The sequence below is a fragment of the Camelus dromedarius genome, unplaced genomic scaffold (genome assembly GCF_036321535.1).
Source record: "Camelus dromedarius isolate mCamDro1 unplaced genomic scaffold, mCamDro1.pat HAP1_SCAFFOLD_28, whole genome shotgun sequence".
NCBI lineage: Eukaryota > Metazoa > Chordata > Mammalia > Artiodactyla > Camelidae > Camelus > Camelus dromedarius.
The window spans coordinates 416,639-435,617 of NW_026989775.1; the positions used below are offsets into that span (position 1 = coordinate 416,639).

Genomic DNA, 18,979 nt, shown 5'->3' on the forward strand with positions numbered 1-18,979 from the left:
TCCCAGCACCTGTCGGCAAGCAGATCGTGCCTCCTCCTAACACTGGGTCAGGTGCAGCTCTCTGCTTTGGGCAGGCGGGTCTCTTCCCCTCCGGATGCTGCAGTCAGATGTTGCAGACAGGCCAGGTAGGAGGGCGGGTCGTGCCCCCTCCCAGCACCTAGGTCAGGGGCTGTGTTCCTGCCCTAAAGGCAGGGGGCCGCTCTCCCTCTACCTGCACCGCCGGTAGTTCCGCTCTCTGTGCGGCTGCGCACTCTGCCCTGGTCGTTGCTCCGCCCTGGTCGGCGCTCCACTTGTGGGCTTTGGGAAGACCGAGGGACAGCCCTGTCCCTGCTCCAAGGCAAAACCCAGCTCCTTGTTTGTCTTTGTGGAGCAAGTTATCTGAGGGACCAGGATGGAAGGATCCTATCTGCCCCGGGCTGCAGGCCAGTCTCAGTCTGGCCTTTGAGGCTGCTAAGCCCTTCAGTGCAGATGCAGGTTTCGCCCCCGCCCCATCCTGAGTGCTCAGCGCGGAGGATATGGCGGCTGTGCCTGAGCCCCACCTCTCTTCCCCCGAAAACTTTCCGCAGGTTTTCAGAGATAGGGGTGTGCACCCTTCCCCTGAGAGCACATCAACCTTGCTGTTTTATGGAGGGCCCAGGTTGTTCTGCCCTGTGCACCCACAGCCACGGCACACAGACCCTTGCGTTCCACCGGGGCTGCCTCCGTGCAGCCGCCCCCGTCCTCCGCCCGGCTTGTGCAGCCTGGCCCTGCCCACGGCTGCCAGCCCGCGTCTCAGGCTGGGTGTCTGGGGGATGCTCTGTGCCCGTTTAACTTAGTTCTGTTAGTCAAGGGCTGCTCTGTACAGATCTGAGACTCGGAGGCTCCCCCTCCATCCCGCTGGCCTCTCAGTTGGAGAGGGGAGACCCAGCAAGCGAGCGCCAGACCTCCTTTGCCGCTCCCTCCCCGCGGGCCACATCCCGTGCTGCTTTGCCTTTTGTTCTTTCTTTTTTCCTTTTCTCCTACCAGATTTTTGGTGTCTTTATCTTTTGAAGAGGGCGATGTTCTGTCGGATTTCCACAGGTGCTCTGGTTGGCTGAGTGTGTCTGTAGATGTGGGTCTTGGTGTATTTGTGGGAGAAGGTGACCTGCGAGCATCCTTCTACTCCTCCATCTTCTCCGTCTCCTAGAAATATTTTTTAATGTGAAAGAGAAACAAACATCACTTTGTTTATGCCACTGTTCTTTGCAGTCTCTGTAACTGGCAGCTAATTTTAACTAATCCAGAAACTTATCCAAAGTGATCATGTAAGGTTCAAACCCAGGCCCACCAGTCTGCAAAGTCCACGCTCTTAGGCAGAAGCCTGAAGAACTCCTGCTTATAATCTGCAAAAGATTGGTGGTGGGGGAAGTGTGTGTGTTTGTGTGTGTGTGTGTGTGTGTGTGTAAAACTGCTGACAAGAATTTGACAGAAGGAAAGAAGGAAAGTTCGAATATGCTCACAATTCTGCATACCTAAGAGACAATCAAAGGGTATATGCTACTGGACAGTAAAGAATGTAGTCTCCATCAGAGGTGGACAGAGAAAGATCTGTCACCTGCATGGATCTGGAAAGAGAAAGGAAACAGAAGCTGTGTCTCTGAAATATGCTGCTGTATTTTATTTCCCATCTATATTTTATAAATTTCCTATATGCATTTATTATTCTGTTCATAGAAAATTCTAAAAGACTCAGTCACTATTTCCACAGCCAAATTTGTCAAAGTGTAAAATTGTGTTTAGAAGTCTCATCATAAATATTAAGCATTCATTTTGTGCCCATCAGTATGCTAGATATCAAGCACAATATCAAAAAAATCAATCTTGATTTCTGACCTCAAGCAGCTCAGAACTTAGGTGAACACATAGAAAACAACCAAGTACTACTTACATGAAGAGATGGATCAGTGCAGGTGATAATAATCAGAAAGAGACTCATGAAAGAGAAGTAAAATTTAGAAAGACCTAAACTATATATGTTTGCCTTATCTGCCCCAAATATTGTCTTAAAATGACCAATCCACCCTCAGGGCTCAGTCAATCTCTTTCTGGTAACCTGAGAATATCCAGAAGAAAAAGACATAGAAATACTCTGTTTTCTACAGCATCCCATTGGTTTGGGGAAATATCTAGTGGTAGGCTCCTCACATTCATATGATAAAGGAGATGACTGTGAGCAGCAATGTGGCCGGTTCCTCTGCCCAATGGCACAAGCAGAGTCACAAATAACAGAAATGAAAGGATCACTAGAAATTGTGTTATTGAACTGCATGACCTACATGGAACAATCAACTCACTCCTAGGTTTGGCAGGGCCTTTCTGAGTTGATTCCCTGAAAAACAAAACAAAACAATAAAACCCAAACCAAACCAAAAAATAAAAAATTAAAAAAAAATTAAAAAATGAGAGACTCTGAGTGTCATCAGCTTTGCTCCATTTGGCTGCCTTGATAAGAGTTCAGTTTTCTCTGTGTCATGAGAAAATTTTTATGATTAATGGAAGACAGAATATTATCCAGTATTAACAGTTATTTTCCAATTCTGTATTATAAAATTATTTTTGATAATGGAAAAGTCTCTATTTCTTTAAATTAATTAAAACATTGAAAGTCTACAGTGTATAAAAGAAAGCACTGGAGTTCTGGAGAGGTGAGGCAGAACACGAAGGTAAACAGGAATCGTTATTCCTTTTCTGAGAGGTATGTAATCTACAGGGGAAGCAGGCAGCACCTGAAAGGGGAGGAGAGGTTGGTGGGCCATGCAGGGTTGAAGGAGGAGCATAGGAATATGGGTCTGGGAAAGTTTGGCTAGCTTTAGAGTGCTCAATTGAAATACTAGTTTGGAATATTTTCTCAACACCAGGGTTCAAGTTTGTTAGTCCTACTGAGACATCAGGTCAGAAGAAAAGAACAAAAGTGAGAAGGCATTCATGGCTTTGCATTCTCAGAAAGACATCCTGCTGGTTCAACTGTGTATGATTGAGCATATTGTCATTGATGAAGAATTTTTATTTATTTTTGATCAAAGACTTCACCATGTTTTCCTGAACTTTTCAATCTCCTGTTTGCAGAGTTTTAACGTGAGCTCTCCTCGGGCCTGGGAGAAATTCTGAGAATGACCCCTGAGAATGAGCTCAGTGGTGAGAAGTCCAAGGACAGGATGAGGTCGACATTGCAAGTGTTTTTGGAATAAGGTAGCTTGACTAGAAACTGTAATTGTGCAAGGCCAGCTGTGCACTTCTGTGTGAGCTGATCCCTTATCATGGTCCCAGTCTTAAATATTCACGACCAATTACTCTGTGTTCTCACCCCACTGTGCTGATTGACCCTCTGCCTTAACTATATGACATCCCTTCTTTTTATGACAAGTGTTAGGTAGGTGATCTTCCAGGCTCTTCTTCAAAGGAAAAACACGATTTCCTGCAGCAGGATGCCCGCCATCTCCAGCTAATCTGTCTTCTGGGAAGATGTCCAAATATTTCTTTGAAAGTTTCCCATGCATCCCATTTAAAGAATATGTACTGTCATCTGGGTCCCATATTGGAATCTGCCACACAGGAGCCAGCCAGTTATTGACTATTTTATCTTTCCCATCCATAAAATGAAGACTTCTAAGAAGATATTTGCAAGTGAAGCCAGGCTGAAAGCTTAGAATTAAAGCAGAGTTGGTGCTCCTTAGCTCCTGTGAAGTGATATAAAAAACACCCTGATGGGTTCTGCTAGTGACAGAGATAGTGCTTGCTGGGATCCCTGTAAGAATTCAATCTGTTCCCTGGACCATGTTGAAATCTGGGCAAAAGTTTTCCTGATACTGTGAAAGCAGCTGGTTTCTGAGGTTCCTCATAGTCAACTTTTTCATTTCTTTGATTTGAAGTAACCCAGGTCTAATACCATCTAGGCCTTGATTCCATGCCCCTCCCATCTTTTCTTCCTCAATATCTGTGTGTGTATGTATTTGTGCATATGTGTTTCTTGGCCTAATATTAGGCTATCTGTTAATTGTAATACACATTTAATACTGAATTTCAATTCTAACCTTAACTGATTCTCTAAGACTAGGACATAATATGTATGCACATGTATGTGTGTGTGTGTGTGTGTGTGTGTGTGTGTGTGTGTGTGTGTGTATGTATGTATGTATATACACACACATATATAATTTGTTAAGAATTTTTAAGAATCAATATAAATTGTAAAAGAACAAGATTCAGAACATTTTAGAAATAGAGAAAAAGAGATATGACTCAGAAAGTGTATGAGAATTGGTATCTTGGGTTCTGCTTGTGGCTCTTCTGTCAGTGAGATCTGGGGCAAGCCACTAACAGTCTAGGCAGGAGTTTCTGTTTACTATGTGTTTAATGTAACTATCCTGGACTATATCAGAAAAGAAGATAGGAATATTTCATGTTCCAGATATCTCAGACTTCGTTTCATTTTACCACTCATTTATCATCCAACAAATATTTATTCTATGCCTACTGTGTGCAAAACACTGGACTGGTTTCTGAGGATACATTGGTCTATTTGATGGATGTGGCCTTTGCCCTCCCGGGTTCCAGAAGTTTCCAAGCATTCCTCCAGGGACCGTTAGGCTGGACATGATAAATCAGTGAGGACTAACTAACCAAACCCCAGTGTGTCCCCACACCACAGTTCTCTTTGGCTTTGTCTCCTGAATCCTATGTATCCAAATGCAGGCACACCTTCCAATTATCCACTTATTCTACTAATTTATCTCTGCTAACTTCTTTATCTCCAATTCAGTCTCTCCACCAAATTGTTTTTGGAGGATATAAAAACAAATAAACATGTGCCCTCAAGAAACTTAGAGTTTAAAAAAAAATAGAGGCAAATATTTAGCTGGATATATGAGCAAATTCAGGGCTGAGTAAAATCACCTAGTACAGGATATTGACATGGTTCAGAGCCTATGACTCAAATATGCTTTATAATAGCTGAATGTAACCAGGTCACCTTATGAAAAAGAGCAGTATGATAATAAATCAGGCGTCCTTTATCTCATTACAAAATTGAAGGGCAAAAGTAGTTGGGTCTTACATTGGTAGATGAAAGAGTGGGCTAAAGTGGAGAGGAATTCCCAGATTTCTCACAGAAATTGAGACCTAAAGGGCAAATTAAAAAAAAAAAACAAAAAACAACTTAAGGCTTAAGGAAGCCTGTTGTTTTTGTGAGCAGAATAGCTTTTGGTGTCTGGTAAAGGCCTCTGTGTAACTGGGGGAGTTAAAGACAGATTGATTACAAGTAAAAATGAGTGGGGAAGCATACTAAAGAATGAAACAAATATGTAAGTGGGTGTAAATTTTATAATTTTACCTTCATCTTTGAGTGAACTTAATTATCAAATAAAATGCCTGGATTTGCTTAATTTACTTAACCAATTCAATAATCAGATATAAAATTTTGTTCTTCAGGGTCCTCAAGGACACACACACACACAAAAATGATGTATGCATTCTGACAAAACATAATCATAATGCAAATAATTTCTATTTATAAACTATTTTATAGTTCATGCATATCACTCAAACAGTGTATTACTGTCATTTCAAAATAACATGCTCTCTCCTCTGTAGTTGGCACACCTGAGAGTGACAGCATCTCTTAGCAGTCCCCAGTCTTGCTGAGTCATTCTGTTCATCCTCCTGTAGCTCAGGCATCATTCAGAGGCCCAACAGGTTGAGAATTGACAAGTGCTTAACTATGGATCCCTAACTTACTCTGGAGGAATGCTGTAAGACTGTGAACCTCAGGAGAGTAAAGGTCACATCCATCACATAGACTAGCACATCCCCAGAACTCAGTGCATTGTTGTGCATATGGCAGGCACCAAATAAATATTTGTTAGATAATAAATGAATGGGTGAAATGAAGTCTGAGGCTTCTGAAATGCACATCTTCTCCATCTTGTATAGTGCAGGGTCCTCTCAAGATTTAATTCCTAGCTCTGTCTACATTAACATGTTCTTATTTGATTGAAGAATCAACACACTTAAAGACTGGGATTTGGAAGTGAGAAGGTGTACATGGAAGTGATTCAGGAAAACAAGGAAATGAGACACAAGTGGCAACATTTGTCAAAGTAAGATAAAAGAATACTTATTACAAGATTACTTATTATATTTCTCATGTCTGTGCATGTCTTCATCTTCACCTTCTGGTAACATATACATCCACGTTGAATTGAGCCATTTTCCCCAAATCAAGGATCTTGTGACTTTGAAGTACCATAATATCTTGAGATTTCTTTGATAATTTTTGACCAATGGGTTCTAGAGATGCTGGAAACCCTGACAGTATAAAATAACAAGACAGTGTAAAAACATGAGTCAGAAATTCATGACAGCCTTTAGACATAGCTACTTAAATATAGCATGGTGACTAAAAGTATGGATTCTGGAGCAAGACTACTTAGATTCAAATCCTGATTTTGCCCTTGTGAGCTGTTTGATTTTTGTTGTTAATTAATTTCTCTGTGCCTTAGTTTTGTATTTCAAAAATGAGTTGTGGTGAGGATTAAATAAACAATACTGTTAGAGCAGTTCTAGGCGTATAGGAAGTGCCATATTAATCTTAGTTCTTGTCGTGATCGTGGGTAAGTCACTTATCCACTCTGGGTTTAGTTTCCAGGTATAAAATGAGAGATTTTGACTAGATTTTCTCTAAGGCCCTCCTGAACCTACTGTTTTCAAATGCTTACACTCCATGTGCTTTTCTACATATATGTATGTAGTTTGTGATAGTAAAGTGCATGATTAGTTAGTAAATGCTTTCCTTGATTGATGGAAGGAGATATTATTAGGGGATTGAGACAGTCTTCTTTACTAGGCCAAATTCCTTGAGGGTAAGAGTGTATCTTTTCCTTCTCAGGATCCCAAGGCCTAATGTGGTGCCTGGGGACAGTGGGTGCTCTGTAAACTGTTAATGGATATGGAATAAATGCCTATGTCTTTTGTACCCAGATATATGGGAATGGGAAAGGGTTGTAAGTCCTTCCTAAGCCTTATCTCAATTAAAGCTACTTACACCGAATATTCAAAAAACATTGGTTCTCTCTACTGGAGACATTCCTAGTACAGGAATTCAAGTTTGAATTTTTGATGGCAAATTCTGATTTGAGTTCATAAGTCCTGGATTTGAGAAGTAGGGTATAGCAGATACACATAGTTTACTGTGTTGCAAGCACAGATTTGGTTTTATGGCATTGAGGATGGCATGATCAGCATTAAAATGCCAAGTCTCATTTCTTTGCCATGTATTTATGCGTTTTTTTCCAGAGCAGCTTTATCTATAGATTTGTACACATGTTGCATTTGCTTTGATTCATCTTAAGTAAAAAAAAAAAAAGAGAGAGACATAGCATTAATTAAAAAAGTAATGTTAAGAAAATGAAAACACAACCCACAAAATGGTAGAAAATATTCACAAATAATATATCTGATAAGGGACTTGTATCCAGAGTTCATAAAAACAAAACTAAGCAAAATAATATGATTTACATTTCTCATTTAAGTTATTATTTTCTCTACACCTCAAGTCTTTTTTTGGCATTACTGTTTTCTTTTTCATTAATTGAATATTTTCTAATATTACTTTTTAAATTCTTTAATGATTTTCTTGCTATATATTTTTAGTTATTTACTTAGTGATTGCTTTAGGCCTTACCATATATGTCTTATCAAAAATAGTTTCACAATTACACCAGGAATTTCAGAGAATGTAGAAACAGCATTCCCATATAGCTCTACTCTCTTTTGTTTCTTACTGTGGTATTCTTGTCATAGGTATTATCTCTATGCATGTTATAAGCCCGACAGTACATCATTATAATTATTATTCCTTTATGTAATTTTATGTCTTTTAAAGAAGCTGAGAGGAGAAAAGAGAGCAAGTTTATACGTATAACATTTTTCTTTTTTTTAATTGAGATAGAGTCAGTTTACAATGTTGTGTCAGTTTCCAGTGTAGAACACAATTTTTATGTTATATGTATAATTTTTCTCATATTAGCCTTCTTTCCATTTCAGGTTCTATGCATTTGTTCCTTTGGATTCAAGTGAAACATCTGGAGTCAATTCTTAACCCAATGTTGGTTTGTTGTCACCAACCTCTTTGCCCTGCTATTGGTAAATATATTACATTTCTGTATGTTATATGCCCACAAATACAATTAAAAGTATACTGCTTTATGATTTTTAAACAAGATAAGAAAGGATAATAGGCAATTATACTCCTTTATAATTGCATAATTACCTTTATCAGTGTTCTTTGTTTTGTGTGTGTGTGTATTCAAATTACTGTCTTGGGTCACTTGCTTTAAGCCTGAAGAACTAACTTTAGTATGTCTTGTAAGGTAGGTCTACTAGCAGCAGACTCTTTCAGATTTTGTTTTCCAAATATCTTTTTATTTCATCTTCATTTTTAAATGATAATTTTGCTGGATATATGATTCTTGATTAAGGGTTTTTAAAATTTGAGGGCTGAGAATAGGTTATCCTATTGCCTTCAGCCCTCTATTGTTTCTGATGATAAGTCAACTGTTAATCTTATAGGAGTTTCCTTAAGCAAGGAGTCATTTTCCTCTTGCTGCCTTCAAGATTTTCTTTGGCATGTTTACTATGTGTCTATTCATGGGTCTTTTTGAGTTTATCCTACTTGCAGTTTGTTGAAATTCCTGGATATGTAGATTTAAATTTTTTAGGAAATGGGAAGTTTTTAGCCACTAATTTTTCAAATATTTTTCTGCTCCTTTCCTTCTCTGTTCTTCTGGTGCTGCCTTTACATGTCTGTTGGTATACATTAGTGTCCCACATTTCTCTGAGGCTTTGCTCATTTTTTCTTCATTCATTTTTCACTCTGTTCTTGGATAGCATAATTTCTATTGATCTATTCTTAAGTACTTTTACTTTCTGCCCGTTTAAGTGTATTATTGATTCCATCTATTGAATTTTTAAATTTCAGTTATTGCTCTTTTCAGCTCCAAAATTTCCATTTGGTTATTTTTAATAATTTCTGTCTCTTTATTAATGTTCTCTATGTGATGTGACACTGTCATCATGCTTTACTTCTAAAATCATGGTTTTCTTTGTTTCTTTGAACATATTTATAATGGCTTCTTTTCTCACATCAGGTCTCTCCTGCAGGTGGCTTTATTGACTGCTATTCTTCTGGTATCTAGGCCATAATTTCCTGCTTATTTTGCATGTCTCATATTTTTTGGAAAATGAACATTTTAGATATTGCAGCAACTTTGGGTACTGGCTTCATCTCTCCCCTCTTTCAGTGCTTGTCATTGTTGTTAGCTTGTTTACTTGTTTAAAGACTAACGATTATTTTAGTGTTGTCCATTCCCTTCTCTTCCTCCTCTATCCCCTAAACAGACACCGGGTAAAGCCTCTGATGTTTTTCCTCAAGGATTCATCCTTGGACATGCCCAGCCACTTTGGGATAACAAGGTTTTAGCAGGACTTAGGCAGTGTTTGTCTAGTTACCTGACCACACTAACCTATGAAACTCCACTAACTGCTGGTTAAAAGCTCTATTGTTCATAACAATGCCCTGGAGAATAAATTATTTACACCCTAATCCAGTCAAATTCAGGCTGCTATGAAGGGACAGTTCCTGATGGTCAATGTTTGAAATTTATTCAGACTCTAGTTCTTGCAGCTGGTTTCTTATTTTTCTCCAGCAAAATGTTGGCTTATCATTTAGCCTGTATCTTCAATGAATTTTTCAGTCTCCTCCCCATTGCCTCTTACCAACACTTCTTCTGCTTTTGAAAGCACCCTTAGATTTGAACTTCTTATGCTGTTGCGAATAATGTTGGCTCCTTTGGGGAGATAATTTGAGCTCTCTGTTCTATGGTCTGCCTTTCCTCCGAGGGAAAATCTCTGAGCCACAACTCTGGTGCTGGAGTAAGGAACAATATGTCAATTCTAAGTGACAGCCCAGTTTGAAGAAGTAAGTGCTCAGTGGATATATGGGCAAGAGCCCCAGGTGTCCTTGGCTTGTCTCCATCGGCACAAGCCCCTGTCCTATAAGCTGAGTCAATAGCAATTGGGACCTCAATGTCCTACCATGCCCAAGGTAGAACCTTTGTCTCATGAGAGGAAATGTGGTGGAAGAATGGGGCCCCCACCTGTTGGCTGCTGTAGTACAGAACTTTGCCTCAGCAACAAGTATCTAGGGGCAGTATGAGAAATGCTAATGTCATGTCCTTCCTAGGAAGACAACCCTCCAACCAGGACCTGGGGGGAGTCAAAAACTTGTGTTCTTGGTTGTACAAGTCTGGGTGGAGTTCCCAGCTCAATGAGTGGAGAGGGGAAAAGTACGGATTTTCAAATACTAAAGACTCATCATTTTATGGAGCTTTAGTAAATATTCTTGACTAAATGTGTCCTCATTTGCTGTATATCTGTAGTGGCATTTCCATTTGTGTATGCTCATAAGGCCAACTATTTTTAAAGGTGTTTTAAAAATAATTTTCATCAGTTTCTTGAGGAGTGATTCTGAGTTGCACACCATCGTGCCAGAAGTGGAGCCAGGAAGGGGAAACAGATACAGTATAGATTAGCATTCTCTTTAACAGAGGGCTTGCTGTATCTTTGGTTGCTAGTGGAAGGCCTAAGATATATTTGTAGTATTAAAAATAAAAATTAAAAAAAAAATTTTTAATGTTAGTATGTTAGAAGCAAAGCATAAGATGGCAATTCCTGTAGATGATTTGTTGCTTGAATCCTATGAGAAGAAATCTTTAGAGAAGTGGAGACATAGGAGGATGCAAGTTCCCAGGCATTTCTAAAGGGCGATCATGTGAGCCTTTCTAGCAGCCAGCACTCAAAGCATCTTGGGATGGATACTCTGCTGTAAAGAGACTAAGAGAGTTCAATATCAGCTATGAAAATCAACCTCATAAAAATAATCATAGTAAAGAGTATGTAGAGTAAAGAAATTCAGTGTAGAGTTTACTAACAGCTGCTCCAAGAACCCAAATCAACCACATAAACAAAATTGTAGCAACAGTAATAAAAACAATATAACAGCCACTCTTATTGGAAACTTTCTACCTTTAAGGAAGTACACTTACTATCTCTAATACTCATGATCACACAGTAAATTAGATATTATTCCTACATTTATGCAAGTGAAGAGATTAGACTTAACATCTTCTAGGTCACTTAACTTGGTTCTAGATCTTAGTCTCAGATGCAATCTCTCTGATTCCAAGGCCTGTCCTCTGTCCATTACTTACACAAAACTGTCCAAAAAGAGGTGAAGAAATGATAAAAGAAAGAAAAACAAAGGGTAAAAACAGATAAGAGAATAAAATGGTAAGGAAAAATGTATAAAAGTATAGTCATGCATGGGAGTGCCAGGTCAGGATCAACAGGTTCCCCTGTAGCTCTTCATTAGCACAAATACCCTCCAATTTGTTCTAAGCCTTCTGAGGTGAGCTTCATCAAGGCTCAACAATTGTGAACCCACAAATCTTTTCAATGTAGCCCTATCTCTACCTTGGGTTTTTGCTGAGAAGTCTGAGGAAAAACTCCCTTAAACTTTCCAGAAGCCCAATTGTTTGAAAGCATCTATGATACATACTATATCTCCTCAGAGAGTCTTTTTCTGATTATGTCATACTCGAAGGATGCAACCATAATGATTCTGAGGTTTAAGCAAAAGACTCTTCATTCACGTCCTTCGTTTCATATTTGACCCCTCCATCTTTTTTCTTTTGTTTTCTGGCAACACCCTGGATTTGTTCTTTGCTTGGAAACCATTTATGAATTTAATTTTAGGATCATTTCCCTTCCTGGGAACTGCTGCTTTGTGTCTTCCTATTCCCCTTCCCAAAATTGAGTTTATGGTCTCCATAAGATTATATATCATGACAAAAGTATCTTATAAGTCTCCTTCAACTTTCACTGCATTTTGCAAATTTTGATGAGTTGTATTTTTATTTTTATTTCATTGAATACATTTTAAAATCCCTCTTGAGACTTATTTGACCTATGTATAATGTAGAAGTGTGTTGTTTACTATCCAGGTATTTTAGGACTTTCCAGCTATCTTTCCATTGTTGATTTCTAGTTTAATTTCACTCTAGTCTGAGACATACATTATAACATTTCTGTTCCTTTCAATTTTTAAGGTGTGTTTAATGATACATAATGAGGTCTATCTTGGTGAATGTTTCATGTTAGCTTGAGGAAAATATGTATTCTGATGTTTTTGGTATTCTATAAATGTTGATTACATCCTGTAGATTCCAAATAGAAAAATCAATCAATATAATATACCACATTAAGAGAGCAAAGAAAAAAATGGTCATCCAATTGATTCACAAAAATCCTTTGATCTAATTTAATAATTTTTCTGTTAAAAAAATACTCAAAAAGTAGGAATAGAAGAAAACTTCCTCAACATGATAAAAACCATGCATGAAAAATCCACAGCTACATCCTACTCAATGATGAAAGACTGAAATCTTCTCCCCTAAGATAACAAAAAAGACAGTAATGCCCACTTTTCCCTCCTCTATTTAACATAGAATTAGAGGTACTAGCCAGTGTAATAAAACAAGGGAAAGAAATAAAGAGATTTAAAATTGGAAATGAAGAAATAAATTCTCTCAACACACAACATGATATTAAATATAGAAATATCAAAGATTTCACCAAAAAAATTGAAAAAATAAACGAATTCAGCAAATTTGGAGGATACAAAATCAACAATTAAAAATCAGTTGCATTTCTATACACTAACATGACAATTCAAAAAATTAAGAAAGCAATCCCATTTAAAATAGGATCAAAGTGATTAATTAAAAATAAATTTAGCCTAGAAGAAGAAAGATTTGCATACTGAAAACATTGCCAAAAGACATTAAATCAGACATAAAGAAATAGACATCCATGTTCATAGGTGGGAAGTTTTAATATTGTTAAGCTGTCAGTACTACTCAACAGATTCTACAGATCTCATGCAATTCTTATCAACATTCCAATATTTTTCCAGAAAATAAAAACTTCTAAAATCCATAGGGAATTTCAAGAGATCCCAAATAAACAAATAAAAAATCTTGAAACAGAAGAACAAAGCGGGAGATATCATACTTCCTGATTTCATAACTTAGTACAAACTATTGTAATCCAAATAGACATATAGACGAATACAGTAAATAAATCTTCTCATATGTGGTCAAATGATTTGATAAAGGTGTTAAGACCATTCAGTGGGAAAAGCACAATATTTTCAACAAGTGATACTGAAGAAATTCGATATTCACATGCAAAAGAATGAAGTTATACCCTTACCTTCTTCCATATTCAAATATTTACTCAAAATAGAACAAAGATCTAAATGTAAAAGCTAAACAAAATCTCTTAGAAGAAAACGTAGGGGAAACTCTTCATTCTATTGGGTTTGGCAATGATTTCTTGGATATACACCAAAGGTGTGTGTAGACAACAAATTAAAAAATAGATAAATTGGTTTTTACAAAAATTTAAAATTTTGTGCATATCAAAGGACAATATCAAAAGAATAAAGGGTAACTCACAGGATGGGAGAAAATGTTTACAAATCATACATTTGATAAGAAATTAATATTCAAAATATATAAAGAACCCTTTAACTCAGCAACAACAAAAACAAAAACAAAGAGCTCATTTCAAAAATAGTCAAGCACTTGAAGACACCTTCCCCAAATAACAGAGATAAATGGCCAATAAGTACCTGAAAAGGTGCTCATCATCATTATTCATTAAGGAAATGAGATATATTTCACACACATTAATATGGTTGCCATTTCTTTAGAAACATAAAACAAATTTTGGTGAGGATGTAGAGAAATTGAGAATCCTGTACATCATTGGTAGGAACAAATTGAACAGCTAATGTAGAAAACAGTATAACTATTCCTCAGAAAATTAAACATAAAATTACCATTTGATTCAACAGTTCAACTTCTAGTTATATATCTCAAAAGAACTGAAAGTAAGAACTCAAATATATAGTTGTACATCAATGTTTATAATTGCATTATTGAAAACAATACAAAAAAATGGAAACAATCTAGTTATCCACTAACATATGAATGGGTAAGTAAATTGTAGTGTATTTGCTGGTCAGAATGGCTGTCATCAAAAGAACACAAGCAACAAATATTGGCAATGATGTGGATAAAAGAAACCCTTGGTGGGCTCTTGGTAGGAAAGTAAATTCATGCAGCCACTGTGGAAAATTGTATGGAGATTTCTCCAAAAATCTCAAAATATAATTACTATATGACACAGAAATTCCACCCCTGGGTATATAAAACCAAAACCAAAACCAAAACCAAAACCAAAAACACTAATTTGAAAAGATACATGCATGTCAATGTTCATAGCATCATTATCTACAATTGCCAAGGTATGGAAGCAACCTAAGTGTCCATGAACAGGTGAATGGATAAAGAAGATATGATATACACACACACAGAGATAGATATAGATAGATATAGTGTGTATAGATATTTATTGTATACTACACACACACACACACACACACACACACACACACACACACACACACACAATGGAATACTACTCAGCCATAAAAAATGAAATTTTGCCATTAACAGCAACATGGATGGACTTGGATGGCATTGTGATAAGTGAAATAAGTCAGACAGAGAAAGACAAATAGTATATGATATCACTTATATGTAGAATGTATAAAATACAACAAACTATTGAATATAACAAAAACAACAATAAAAAAAGAAGCAGGCTCACAGATATAGAGAACAAACCAGTGGTTACCAGTGGGAAGTGGGGTGGGCAATAAAGGTGTGGAGGAGTGGGAGGAGTGGGAGGAGTGGGAGTAACACACTATTGAGTATAAGACAGGCTACAAATATGTACTGCACAACACAGGGAACATAGCCAGTATTTTGTAATAACTGCAAATTAAGTGGAAATCTAAAAGTTCTATAATAATTAAAAATTAAAAAATAAAATAGAGTGTAGTACATTCTTACCATGGAATGTTATTCAGCCTTAAAAAGAAGGATATTCTAACACATGTTACAGTCTAAATAAACCTGAGGACATTATGCTAACTGAAATAAGACAGTCACAAAAAGAAAAATACTATATGATGTCATTTTTATGAGGTATCCAGGGTAGTTAAATTCATAGAAACAGAAAGTTTACTCACACTTACCAGGATCTTGGGGAGAGGGAAATGGAGACTTGTTTATTGGATACAGAGTTTCAGCTGAGCATGATGCAAAGGGTTGGAGATAGATAGTGATGATGATTGTAACATCTATGTGAATATACTTAATTCCACTATATTGTACACTTTAAATAGTTAAAATAGTAAATAGTTGTGCATATTTCATCAAAATAAAATAATTAGGTACTTTAAGTGGGAGGGAAATAGAACTTGATTGTCTGCATTTTCTATATTAGTGGACAGTCAGCAGGGGCAGAGAGAGATTGGGGCCGTAGACTAAATATATCAGGGGAGGAATTCATTACTCATGTTTTATCAGGGGCCGTTTCCTGGTCTAAGAGTGTGCACCATATTCAATGCAGCCTGGGACCACTGTCCACAAAACAGTGGTCAGGGAATAAGATCACATTATCTGAAGTAAAAGGAATTCCATCCAAATAACACTGTTGAGTGGCACAACCACACTTCCATGGAAAAAGAGACACAAGGAAGAATATTCCAGAGTTGTCATATCAGTCCTATTACAGTCATAGAAACAGAATCCACTTTAGTTTGTTTAAACATAATACATTTGTACAGGTGATAAAGGAATAGAGATCAAAAAACACAAAATTCTTCACCAAAGCCTTTACTTTTTTGCCTATAGGTAATAAGAGGGATATTTATTACCCTTTGAAATAATAAACAAATGTCACACTTATTCATACATCCAACCATTAATCTATTTATTCATTGTTTCAATCACCATGCACTCTAGGTTTTACCTTACTTTAAAGTTACCATATTTGGTCCTTAGGGCTCTATAATACACAATTATATCTCCAGGCAAGATGCACTAGGTTGAAACCAAACTTAAAAAATGACTATTTGGTTGTTACTTAGATTGTTGATCACTACACATATAATATTTATATATATACACACACATACACATACATACACATATCTATATACACACACACACACATCAATACACACACACACACACACACATATATATATATACATGTATATAATTACAATATTTATTTCTGCCTAAATAACATTATGTAAGGCCCATACACAGTGTAAGCTGCATGAGGACAAGATCTTTACATTTCTCTCTTTACATAATCCAGAACAATGGCAGGGAGGACATAAGAATTTAACAATGTAAATAATTAGAACCAAGCATTCCTTAATGAGGATAAAAATAGATGTGTGAATAAATTGTTATCTACTTTTTAAAGCCTTTTTATTTTTCTAAGTGACCATAGTCAGTGTTATTATTTTTTATTGAAAGAAAATAGAAACAGTATTTCAAAGAGATATCTGCACTCATGTTTATTGCAGCATTAACCACAATAGCCAAGCAATGAAAGCAACCTAAATGCCCAACACATGAGTGGATACAAAAGATGTGGCACATATATATATACACAAGGGAATATTATTCAGTCACAAGGAAGGAGGATATCCTGCCATTTGCAGCATCAATGGACCTTAAGCACATTATACTTAGTGAGATAGGTCAGAGAAAGACAAGTACAGTGTGATATCACTTACATGTCGAATCTAAAAAAGGCAAGGCTTCTCTTTGCTCTTCAATGCAGGGTGTGTCTAGTCCAAGGGATTAGAACATCTGCTTAAGTCAAGCTCTCAGTGGGAACAGATATACAGATATTTCTGTAGAATCGTTTACTTTTGCATTAAACCCCATGATACATTGTTCACATATTCATTACTATATGGTTTCTTCTTTAAAAGGCAAAGCCATTCATTCTTCCTTCTGAACACTTGAAGCCACAGCTAGATGGAGTCATTTAAAGTCTCCAGTGGAGATGAGTTAACATCTTAGCAGAGATACAGAGACTGTGGTGCATAAGGTCACAGAGGGGGGGACTGTACCAAAAGCATTTCTTCTGCTCCTCTGGCCCTTAAGTCAACTTAGAGACCTTAATCTAATATCTAAAATCCAAACAATCTATTATCTCAGAGTTTTGGAGTGATCATGGAATTCTGGCAATTGAAAACAATCACACATGTGTCAGCTTTTTGTTTTTACAGAAGTTTCTTACTAAGTACCCTCTGTGCCTAAACATACACTATGAAGATGTACAGAAAAAAATATATATAATGGTGTCTGTCTTCCAATGAACTTTACTTTTATTTGAAAACAAATACTAGACCAAGTTATTTGCACTTGGGCCAAGAGTGTGTTTATACCATGTACCTCTAACAGGGAGACTGTGATGTCTTTTCAGGATATGAGCATCACTCCTAGCTTGGATCCTGATTCTGAGAGTCCTTGAAGTGTTTGGGCATTCTCATTTCCCAGCATATGGATCCAAGTACATTTCCAGAGGTCCTGTGGCACTGTGAAAATCATTATCATTTATCCTCATCCCAGAGTTGCAAGGTCCTCTCTCTTGGGATCCTGCCCTCCCCTCCAGGTGATAGTTCCATCATCTGAAATTGGTTTAGACCAAGGCTAGGGATTATAACCTTTTATCAATGTTACCTCTCAGCTTCCTATAAATATCCTTGATTCCAATGGTTTCCTCCCCATTCTTTTTTTCTCTACAGACACCTTGTTTTATTTGCCATCTTCAGAATTTTCTCTGGTCAGGTCTGCTAGCTGCCACTCAAACCAAATTATAGACTGAATGTTTGAATGTGTTCTCCAAAATCCATTTGAGAAAACTCCAACTACCAATGTCCCAATGTGCTTGGAAATGGGGTTTGGGAGGGATTAGATAATGAGTGTGGGGCCTTCATGAATCTAATTAGTGCCTGTATAACAAAAAATCATGAGATTCTCTCCCTCTCTCTCTCTCCCTCTCTCTCTGTCTCTCTCTCTTCAACATGCTAGGACACAGTAAGAACCTTGTCATCTGTAAAGCTGTAAGAGGACCCTTACCAAGAAAATAACAATGCTGGCACAGTTCTTTTGGACTTTCAGCCTCCAGGACTGGGAGAAATAAATGTTTGTTTTGTAAGCCACACAGTCTATGGTAATTTGTTATAGCAGCCTGAGCTAAGACAAACCACGATGCTCATTACTCTCATTGTATGTACTTGAATTCTGATGTTTAAATGCCAACACCTGGCCTCTGTGTGTCTGGGTTTTTCATTCCCTATTACTATCAAGGCATCCATTTCTGCAGTGGTAGATCACAACTTCTGTACTTGCCTACAGCAGAGATGCCACCACTGAACTTAAGGATGATGGGAATTCCTCTCACCAGTGAATATTCTTAATGTTTAATAATTTGTTTCTAAACACTGTAAAAGTGTAATTGAAACCTATGAAGAAAAGGTTACTCTTGCTGAGATTTCAAGGGGTAACAGGAAATTTCATACCTTATTTTTGAAGCAAATATAAGAGATTAAAAACCAAGGCCAAAGCAAAAACAAGATTAGGATGCAGACGTTATTTCCTAGTATTCTGATCTTAGTCTTAGACCCCTTATTGAGCAGGCTAATGTCATTTCTAGAAGCAATGAGCAATTCCATTTATTCACATTCCATTTACTATTTTAATTATTAGTATTATACTTTGTTTTCTTTGTTATTCTAGAAATGATAACACAAGATATCTTTGCAAATTTGAAAAGATAGAGTATATAATGAAAAGCATGTGTCCTTTCTAACCCTGATGCCAAGCTGTCCTCTTCAGGAAGAACCAATGATACCAATTTCTAATGAATCTTCCGGAAATGTGCTATATATACATGTGTATGAGTG

The 18,979-nt window shown here is 37.1% G+C and overlaps 2 long non-coding RNA genes across 2 annotated transcripts; both read left to right on the forward strand.

Annotated features, from left to right (window-relative positions):
* Window positions 1-2,623: 2,623 nt before the first annotated feature.
* Window positions 2,624-6,052, forward strand: LOC135320621 (uncharacterized). Its single transcript, XR_010379862.1, has 3 exons — window positions 2,624-2,986; window positions 3,085-3,207; window positions 6,013-6,052. It is a non-coding gene; the product is annotated as an uncharacterized LOC135320621 (long non-coding RNA).
* A 9-nt stretch (window positions 6,053-6,061) lies between these two features.
* On the forward strand, window positions 6,062-18,181 carry LOC135320622 (uncharacterized). The gene is made up of 3 exons (XR_010379863.1): window positions 6,062-6,113; window positions 8,059-8,157; window positions 18,105-18,181. It is a non-coding gene; the product is annotated as an uncharacterized LOC135320622 (long non-coding RNA).
* The last annotated feature ends 798 nt before the right edge of the window (window positions 18,182-18,979 follow it).